Here is an 11,440-nt window from a genome sequence, read left to right on the forward strand (position 1 = left end):
GTATATCTGCCCATATGCACATTGGAAGGGCTAAACTAAAAAAGAACGGGCTGGGGGTGGGGGGGGGTCTGGGTGGGGCGTTTGCAGGCCGAGACAGCACCATTAGGCACTGTCCTGCTGAAGTGTGCGCCAGGATCCAACCAGCCCGCACATCCTGCTGCTGCCTCAGAGATCAAGTAAGTTTAAAAACAAAAACTGTAGAGTAGCAAGCCAGGTTTTAGGGTTTGGGTTTAGTAGGGGAAAAGGGAGGCAGGTTAGGTAAGGGATTTAGGAAGTTTCCTCTCAGTCCCCTCCTTTATTGGACCAGATTGAGAGGGAACTGGGTAAAAAGGCCTATTCAGTCACTGTGCGCAGGTTGTAAAATCCCCCCACTAATGCGTGAGATTTGGCAATCGTGTGCACATGCACGTGCGGGTAGGGTCGACGCGGCCATGTTATAAAATCAGCATGCACATGGATGCCTGTGTGGCCCTTTAAAAGTTACTGTCCCTGTGAATGAGGTCCTTAGCCTGCTAACTCTGAATATTGGCATTAGCTGGATAACATAGATGGCTAACTCTAATGTCACTTTTATAATGCAAATGTTTGCCAATTTTCAGGTGACAATATCTCTGTTGTGTAGTTTTTAATTCTTTTCTTTTTTATGTCACATGAAAGAGCATCATTTTTTCTTCAAAATTCACCTTGTTTCATTTTGGATCTGATCTTGTTTTTGTCAGAGTTAAGGCCCCAATGATATGCATCATTTGCATGTCGAGCGCGCTATGTTAAATTTGAGGCATCTTTGGCGCCCTGCTGTGTAACATGCAAATGAACTAGAATGTTAAATGTAACAGCTCACTGTGCTTACCATGCTTGTAGCTTAGGACACATCTTGCTTCAACATACTTTTTTAAATGACCCCTCAAAATGTACATTTTATTGTGCTGTTATTTATTGTATGAAAGCCTGAACATGCAAAAGTATCACATTCACAAGGAACTAGAGTAATGTCATGTTAGTATTGTGTTTTGGCAGAGATTTTGGGAACATGTCCTGGTCCATGACACAATTGTTCTCTTTGTGTCCCTGGTATCAACTTTTTCTTTGTCCCAAAGGAGAACATTGAAACAATCAGTTTTGTTCAGGATGAGAGGTCTAGCAAAAGTCATACAGTTGCTGGCACAAGGGAAAATCATTAATTCAGGCCCATTGATGCATCTAAAATTTGCATTAGCAAACTTTTGAATGACGTCACCTTATTCATTGAAAGAGTTCTAGAACATGAACGTGAATAATTTCCTGCCCTTCAGCTTCCAACCAGGTCAGTCAGTATTTAGCTTGCATCTGTGATAAATCCTGGTGGATTGGCCATATATGCAAACTGTGGATTGTGATGTCTTGGTCAATTTCTTGCACCCCCAAGGTCCTGCCAGGTCATTTTACTGGCAACCCCATAGAGACACCTACAGAGTTCCAGAAGAGCACATTGCTTCCTCCAATGCACCCATAACAACTTCATCAGGCAGACAGTACATTTATTCATAAGCCCCTTGTCATACATTGATGGGACATTCAAAAGCATGGGCAAGGCAGAAAAAAACACTTGGATCGATTTTAAGACCTGCGTGCAGCTCCCGGTGCACGCATGTGTATGCCATGATTTTATAATATACGCGCGTCTGCACATGCATGTTATAAAATCTGATTCCCACGTGTGCATGTGCGCCAGATTTTAATATCTGCATCCACATGTGTGGGCGGGTGGGCTCTTCTGCGCACATGGGGGGGGGGTATATTTTTGAAATTGCATGCAGTGACGTAATTTGCCTTTTTCCCAGTTCCCTTCCAGTCCGCGCCATAAAGGAACTTCCCTACACTCCTTCCCTACACTTCCCTACACTCCTACCTGGCCTTCCTACCTTTTCCCCTTTCCTCCCTGACCCCTAAACCCTCACTAACTTTTCTAACTATTTTTGTATTTTTACTTGCGTGCTCTTTCAAATGACATTAGAAAGAAAACAATTTTAAAACTATACAGTAACGTTACTGTAACAGTAGAATTTAGAATCCTGTACGAAGCCACGCTCTTTTGTGGATTAGGATATCAATCTATTGGGTTATTTTTGTGTCTTTCTTTAACAATTCCATATTGAGAAAAATAATTATATGCTTGATAATCCTGTTTCTATACTGGATATGGCATTTATGCTTTTGCTCATGTTTTTTAATAGGTGTATGTGGTTATGTCATGAGTCATGACTTCTGATCCAGTTATGGCCTCATCAGGAGCAATGAGGAGTCAAAGTAGGACTTCAATTTAGGGGTACCCGATTACACTGTTCTTGCACCCCAGGAGTATCACTGTGATGGGAGAGTGGACCTCCCCGTGGTGCACAGGTACCCCATTAATTCTGTCTCAGGTACATAACATGGTTCATTTGAGAGTATCACCCTGGTTCCAGGGACATTCAGAGGCTCAACTGGTATGAAGACCCTGTCCACCACTATTGCCATTCACAATTGCCATGTGTGTGGTGGTTAAGATATGGATGAAAAATACTATTTTTCTTTACATCCTGCCAGCTGCCACAATGGCTGTGAGATGCACCGCATCAGCCATTGCCAATGGTATTATGTGCTCCTTGATGTTTGCCTCTCTCATTGCTGGACACCTGACCCAATGCCTGCAGGTTAGCCCATAGAAAGATCCCTTTGAATATTGACCTCATAGGACCTGTTAGAAAAAGTAATTTATACAAGACACTAGCAGCAGAGGGAAGTTGTGAAGACAAGGTCAAATTAATTGGTTATTTCTAAAAGGAAGCCAACAGCTTGCACATTGTAAGTGAAAACCTTTACTGGACGCATAAATTAAAAAAAAAAAAAAAGAAAACCTTTACTGGATAATTTGTACAAGTTTCGATTACTTTTAAAGCTCTATCCAATCATCAACAGAGCAGTGCAAGTCATCTGGGGGAGGGGGAAGCTGTAAAATATCCTGAATACCTTTTCCATCCATGCATACTCTATAACTAAGTTTCAAAGGTAACCTACCCAGGAAGCTCTCTGAAACTAAACAGCACAAAGTATGTTTATTTATGTATTTATTCTTGCAGTTTATAGCCAACCTGTGGGCGGGATTCATCATTCCTCGTGGAATGATGAATCCCGCGAAAAAGGGGGCGGGCCTGGAAAAGCCGCAGCCGTTCACACCGTGGCGGTGTGATTTTACCGGCCGAGGTGCGGCTGGCTGCAGCCTTTCATACAATTAGCGCTACCGTAAAAGGTGGTGCTATTCGCCGTGCTACTGCCGTGGCTGACTCCTCCCCCTCCCCGCCCAGATTCCTCCCCTCCAGTTAATTTGCATCCTATCACACGCGAAAAGGGCCTTTTCGTGTGTGATAGGGGTTTAGGAAATAACCCCCTGTGTTTGCTATAAGTGCCCTTGTGCGTTATACCTGTTGGTTGTGGAGGGTGATGATAAGAAGTGTGGTAAAATAGCACACGGATATTTGAAAATCTCATGTATGTGTTGCTTTACTTCCTCTCCCCTGCCCCCAAGTCTAAAATTCTCATCCCTTGAAATTCCCCTTTCTAGCCTTGATAAAATTATGCTTGCTAGGGGAGGTCACACATATGTAATTTCCAGATAGAGGAAAGCAATTTCCAGAAGGCCAATTTTCCAAGGCACATCACTATTTTCCTGGGTTTATGACTTTGAAACTTACCCTCCACACAGATGACTAATTTTGTGTCCTGGGTCCTGATAATTTATTTGTTTTGCCATTGACAAAGAATGGAACAGAAAGGCTTAGGAAATCAGGCTTTGAATTCATCATGAATGAGTGAAATAAGATGATCAACACTGTACTTTACTAAAATTAATCTGTACGTTTAATAATGCATTCAGGTGAGAAATTATGAACACCATATTCTGCTATTCATTGAATAATTGTGATATTCTGTGGGCAGAAACTAACCCACATACTCTGTAGATTGGATATATAAGAATTACATTTTTCACTCCTAAAACCCAGCTTCATTGGAAATATTAACAATTGAAATATTTAGATTTCCACATATTTAAAATTGGTTTTCCCTCTTGATAATTCATACAGAAAATATATATCTCTACCTGCCACTCTTTTTAGTACTTGTTTTACGTGATTGTTATTCAAGCTATAAATAATAGGATTTAACATTGGAATTACAACTGTATATTGCACAGCAAATAATTTATCTCGGTTCAATGAATACATCGAAGTAGGTCTCAGATATGTACTAATTATGGTCACATAGAATAGAATAACAACCTTGAGGTGGGAGGTGCAGGTGGAGAAGGCCTTGTGTTGTCCCTCAGCTGAATGGATCCTGAGGATGGCGGCGACGATGCAGATGTAGGATGTGAGGGTTAACAGAAAGGGGCTCAGCACAAAGGCCCCACTCTTTTCAACAGTGCTTCTAAGTCACAGAAAAAAGTATTGATTGCATTGGATTTAAGGAAAGATAGCGGAGAGATCATTATCGTATACATCATAGAATGAAGAAAACTAATTAACCAGGAGGCCGCTGCCAGCAGGACACAGACTCTCTTGTTCATGATGAGCAGATAGTACAAGGGATTACATATGGCCCTGTAACGATTGTAGTTCATGGCCTAGAGAAGGTCAAACTCAGTACTTGCCAGGGACATAAAGAGGTACAGATGAGTCATAGAGGCAGAAAAGCTGATAGATTTGTCTTCTGTTTTGAAGGTATTCAGAATTTTATGGAGCACGATTCTTGCATAACAAATATCTATAGAGGACAAATTACTGAGGAAAAGCACATGGAAGTGTGCAGGCAAGAGTCAAGATAGATTAGCAGGACAATTGTAGAATTCCTCATTATATTTAGCAAGTAATAAAGAAAGATCAGGAAGCCAATGAACGTTCGCAGTTCCTGAGTATCAGAAAATCCCAGAATAATAAATTCAGTCACAGCCGTGTGATTTCTCTTTTCCATGTCTTAATTTTTCATCTGTGAAGCTGATAACACTGGAGCATCCATTTAACATCCAATATATCGTCACACCTACTAAATCATGAGGAAAATATTCATGATTATTTTCACAGGGAAAAAGCTTTTTGCCCACATAAATTTCCTGTCAGAAAGTTGCTCACCCTGTATGCAGGTAAAATTATGTGCATGGTCTCTTTACCTACATTGTATTGGGGGGGGGGGGGGGGCATTACCCAGCGGGCGTTAGGATAGGGGGAGAAAGCTACATGCATAGTTTGGGTTTGAAAAAGAATCCACAGAAAAAAGGCAGCAGTGCACATCTCTTTGGGTACAGTTTTTTCTGGGGCAATTTTCAAAGTAAAACTGCAAGTGCATTTTTCCTTTCAAAATGGGTGCAAAGACCATGGGAGATTCGCCCCCTTCCAATGCACTCAGGCAAAAACTATTACATAGGGATGTGAATCGTTTTAGGACGATTAAAATTATCGTCCGATAATTTTAATATCATCTTAAACCGTTATGGAACACAATACAATAGAGATTCTAACGATTTATCGTTATAAATCGTTAGAATTGTGAGCCGGCACACTAAAACCCCCTAAAACCCACCCCCGACCCTTTAAATTAAATCCCCCACCCTCCCGAACCCCCCCCCCCAATGACTTAAATAACCTGCGGGTCCAGCGGTGGTCCGGAACGGCAGCGGTCCGGAACGGGCTCCTGCTACTGAATCTTGTTGTCTTCAGCCGGCGCCATTTTCCAAAATGGCGCCGAAAAATGGCGGCGGCCATAGACGAACACGATTGGACGGCAGGAGGTCCTTCTGGACCCCCGCTGGACTTTTGGCAAGTCTTGTGGGGGTCAGGAGGCCCCCCCCAAGCTGGCCAAAAGTTCCTGGAGGTCCAGCGGGGGTCAGGGAGCGATTTCCCGCCGCGAATCGTTTTCGTACGGAAAATGGCGCCGGCAGGAGATCGACTGCAGGAGGTCGTTCAGCGAGGGTTCCGGCAGCCTCGCTGAACGACCTCCTGCAGTCGATCTCCTGCCGGCGCGTATGGCCGGCGCCATTTTCCGTACGAAAACGATTCGCGGCGGGAAATCGCTCCCTGAACCCCGCTGGACCTCCAGGAACTTTTGGCCAGCTTGGGGGGGGCCTCCTGACCCCCACAAGACTTGCCAAAAGTCCAGCTGGGGTCCGGAAGGACCTCCTGCCGTCCAATCGTGTTCGTCTATGGCCGCCGCCATTTTTCGGCGCCATTTTCCAAAATGGCGCCGGCTGAAGACAACAAGATTCAGTAGCAGGAGCCCGTTCCGGACCGCTGCTGTTCCGGACCGCCGCTGGACCCGCAGGTTATTTAAGTCATTTGGGGGGGGGGGGTTCGGGAGGGTGGGGGATTTAATTTAAAGGGTCGGGGGTGGGTTTTAGGGGGTTTTAATGTGCCGGTTTTGCGATTTTACGTTTTTTCGATTTTTCACGATTTTTCACGATATTTTACCCCCCCAAACGGCAACAATACGATTCCCTCCCCCTCCCAGCCGAAATCTATCGTTAAGACGATCGAGGACATGATTCACATCCCTACTATTACATATTTTCTTGAGCTTATTAGCTTCAGCTGCCTTTTTGTTGCAACATAGTGGACAGCGGTTGATAAAGACCAATTGACTGATCCATACTATGCAGCTGATGTAACTAAACCAATCTATAGGTGCGATGCATCATGATATCCATTGATTCAGCACTATCATAATCATCATTATTATCATCTTACTATGCACCTATAGATGCCATGCATCATGATATCCATTGATTCAGCACTATCATAATCATCATTATTATCATCTTACTGTGCACCTATAGATGCCATGCATCATGATATCCATTGATTCAGCACTATCATAAACATCATTATTATCATCCTTACTGTGCATCAGTTCTTTCTGCACTCAGCGTTCCTCTTGCCCTGCCAGTTCTGTCTTGTAAAATAGCACCGGCTGACCACACGCAGTCCTTTGCCCCTAGGTTTATGTGCATTATTAAAGGCGGTAAGGCATTGCCATTAACTTCCACAATGCTCTGGGTATTTTATTTATTTATTTGTTGATTTTTATATACCGTTTTACAACAAAACAAGAGAACCTTACTGTTCTTGCTCACTAATTTATCATACCATATACAGCATCATATTAATTAAATAATTTTATTTCCAATTTTGTACATATGCAATGTTTTCACTTATTTAATACACCATTCACAACTCATTCACACCTCACAACCCACTAAAAAGCTTTTAATATACTAAAACCCCACTCTTGTTTTATACCCACAGATGTACTAAATCTCAGCCCTTAAAACACCATCGGGCCGGTCCCCTTTTTTTATATATATACATTATTACAAGAACTATCTGTTAATTTTCACAATCATTATTTGTTAATACTTCTTTTGTTAATCATTCTTTTTTAACAAACACCATTGTTTCAAAGAGTCAGACGTAGAAAATACAAAATGATGTTTCACAGATCCAGTTCTATTCAATTCCTGATGGTAAAAACACAGAACTCTTGTTTCAGGAGTCCTCAAAAGGTGGATAACACAGCATATTATTCCAAAAACCCAGATAACTGTTTCTAGTACCACCAATTCTTATTTCCAGACCAATTCAATTCCCAATGGTGGAAAAACACAGTTTTGAAACTACGATTTTGTGTACTGGCAGCTGCTAGCCTTTGCCCTCACTATGTCACCGACCGTCGGCCCGTTTGACATTGTGAGGGCACCATTGTGAGGACATTGTGAGGGCGCCATTTTGAATACTGGTAATATGGCCCGAGTGCAGGTGGTCGCTCCCGGATCCCCGCTGGACTTTTGGCAAGTCTTGTGGGGGTCAGGAGGCCCCCCCAAGCTGGCCAAAAGTCCCTGGGGGTCCGGCAGGGGTCCGGCGGGGGTCCAGCGGGGGTCCGGGAATGATCTCCTGCACTCGTGCCATCGGGTGCCAGGAATCAAAATGGCGCCGATGGCCATGTGACAGGGGCTGACCAATGGCACCTGTAGCCCCTGTGACATAGTAGATCAAAGGCTATCGGCGCCATTTTGAACTGGTACCTAGGGTGTGAGAAAGGCTCCCGGACCCCCCGCTGGACCACCAGGGAGTTTTGGTAAGTCTTGTGGGGGTCAGGAGGGTGGGGGGTTGTAGTAAATTTTAATTTTAGCCTGGTAACAAATAGGATTAGACATATTACCGTATCGGGGCGCCATATGGACGTATGCAATGTATCTGCCCCCCCCCCCCCCCCCGATGAATACGTATCCCAAATGCAACATATGGCATCCCTCTGCACATCCCTCTGTATCTGCCCCCCACCCCCGACGAATACGTATCCCAAATGCAACGTATGGCATCCCTCTGCACATCCCTATTTTCTCCATTATTTTTGCTATGAAGGGCAAGTTAGAAATAGGGCGATAGTTAGCTGGGATACTGGGGTCGAGGTTAGGATTTTTTAGGAGGGGTTTGACTACTGCATGTTTAAGGGGGTCGGGTACTTTGCCATGTGAGAGGGAGCAGTTTATTATGTCAGCCAGGAGTTTTGAAATGGTGGCAGGATGGAAAGAAGACTCTTAGTGGGGATTGTATCGGATGAATGAGTGGCGGGTTTAGCCTTTTGGAGGATTCATTCAATCTGTTTAGGAGAGGCGAGTTCAAGGACCTCGAGGTTAGCATTTGAAATTTTGGGAAGGGGGTTGACAGGGGAGGGATTAACAGGGAAGCATTGGAGGATGTTAGTTATTTTGTTTCTAAAAAATGTGGCAAGTTCCTCACATTTAGTGCTGGCATTTCTTCAGTGGAGGGAGGGGGAGGGGTGGTTAGTTCAGTGACGTAAGAAAAGAGAGCATTGGAATTGAATTGGTAATCATGTATTTTGGCGGAATGGTAGTCTCGTTTTGCTTTTAGGGTAGATCATATGAGTGAAGAGAAGATTTGTTGGCAGCTGCGTGAGCTGGGGATGGAGTCTTTCGCCAAGCTCTTTCTTTATTTCTCAATTCATATTTAAGCTTTTTTTAATTCAGTAGTGTACCAAGGTTTTTTTACTGACTAGTTGTGGGAAATTTTCTTTTTTACTATAGGGCAGACTTCATTGGCTATAGTGGCGGTGAGATTGTTCCAAGAAGTTAGTGAAATATCAGGGTTAGTAAGGTCAATGCTCGGTGATTTTTCTTTGAATGCTGTAATGAGAGTTTCAGTAGAACAGGGTTTACGGTAGGAGATAGTGCTATAGAGGAGAGTAGGTTGAGGGATGGGGGTGTTTATGGTGAGGAGAGCATTTATAAGGGTATGACCATGGGACCGGGATTGTGGAAGGGGTATGGTGAGATTGAATGTTAGCATTAATGAATATAAGATCAAGAGTATGATCTGCTTTGTGTGTGGGGGTTGTGATCAGTTGTCTGAAACCTATAGCTTGAAGGGTGTTTAGGAAGAGTTCACAAGATGGGGAGAGAGGTAGGGCATGTACGTGGAGGTTGAAATCTCCTAGAATTACGGCAGGGGTGTCAATAGTGATGTTGTCTGATAAGAATTTGATGAGGGGGGAGGGATCCTTATCAAGCTGCCCTGGGGGGGGGGGGCATATATGAGGCAAACTTGTACTTCTTTGGCTTTGAAGAGGCCAATTTCAAGTTTATGGGGAGCAGTGATCTTTTGAGGATTAAGGTTGAGATTTTTTTTGCAGCGAGGATGAGGCCTCCGCCTCTTTTTTTGGGTCTTGGAATTGAGAAAATATTGTAGGACTGGGTAGGTAGCTGATTGATGAAGACTTGGTCAGTATCCTTAAGCCAGGACTCAGTGATGGCACAGATGTCTGGGTTGGGGTCGGTAAGCAGGTCAAATAAGATCGGTGCTTTTTTTGGAATGGATTGAGCATTAAAGAGAAGGTATAGCACAGTTTATTTAATTAGGCATTAAAAGGCCAATTTTCCAACTACCTTCCAGTTTGTGCATAATTATACTTGGAAAATTGCCTTCAGGATAAAGCACCCATGGAGATCCCCCCCCCCCCCCCCATTTATTTTCTGTGAATACATTTTCTGAACCAAAAATGCAAGCTTGGGTTTGAAAATCTTAAAACTATGTGTGTAGTGTTTTCGCTCAACCTAACCCCACTGCAGAAATGCCAACATTGGCCAATCCAAGTACCTGGCAAGTACCCAAACATCAAATAGATCCCAAACTACTATATCAGTAATACATTAAACAGTATCTATTCCCTAAGTCAAGATAATTAATAGTAGTTTATGGATTTCTCCTCCAGGAACTTATCCAAATCTTTTTAAACCCAGCTACACTGAGCTTAATTGTGCATTGAGAGAAAAATAATTGTATCTGGTTTGATTTAAATGTGCTACTTGCTAACTTCATGGAGTGCCCCCTAGTCCTTGTATTATCTGTGAAGACCCAACAAGCAGATGCCCTCTAATGCTTCTTCCAGATGGAGGATATCCCAGAACCTCCCCAACACATTATAGATCCAACAAGGATCATTGCCACTGTGGCCCCAATGGCAACCCTGGGAAGATAGTAGACCCAAGCCACTTTGTGATAAGGTATTTAAATGGACCTATGATTCACACATGGTAGAACACCCCAGAGTTGCCCATACCTTAGAACTCTTTCTTCACTACTACTGGTAGCCCCAGGTTAAAATCGACATAAAATACTATGTAGAAACCTATGCTGCCTGTGCTCAGTACAAGAGGTCTCGTGCCTGACCTTAGGGTCTGTTACATAAGAACATAAGAATTGCCATACTAGGTCAGACTAAGTGTCCATCAAGCTCAGTATCCTATTTCCAACAGTGGCCAATCAAAGTCACAAGTACCTGGCAAGTACCCAAACATTAAATAATTCTCATGGTACTATTGCTTAATAATTAATAGCAGTTTATGGATTATGCTTCTAGGAAGTTATCCAAATCGTTTTTAAACCCAGCTACATTAACTGCTGTAACCACATCCTCTAGCAATGAATTCCAGAACTTAACTATTAGGGATGTGCAATTGTTTTTCCTTAATTAGGCAAATTCTATTAAATTGTCTAATTCGGAATGGTTCAAGAGAAGCGAAAAACGATTGAATTTTTTCCGAAATTTTGGAAAAAATTCACTTTTGGGTTAGTGCACACTAACGTGGCAGATTTAGTGCACGCTAACCCGAAAATTTGGGCCCCCGAAAAAAAAACAAACCCAAACCACGGGGAAAATTAAATTCCCACGGGGAGGGGGGTCCTGAAACAAAGCCCGACACAATATTCCAACCCGAAGCACATGTGCTGAGTGAAAAAAAATTTCCTTTATTTTGTTTTAAATGAGCTACTTGCTAACGTCATGGCGTGTCCCCTTGTCCTTCTATTATCTGAGAGTAAATAACTAATTTACATTAAGTTGTTCAAGTCCTTTCATG

Source organism: Rhinatrema bivittatum, chromosome 16, assembly GCF_901001135.1.
Source record: "Rhinatrema bivittatum chromosome 16, aRhiBiv1.1, whole genome shotgun sequence".
Lineage (NCBI taxonomy): Eukaryota > Metazoa > Chordata > Amphibia > Gymnophiona > Rhinatrematidae > Rhinatrema > Rhinatrema bivittatum.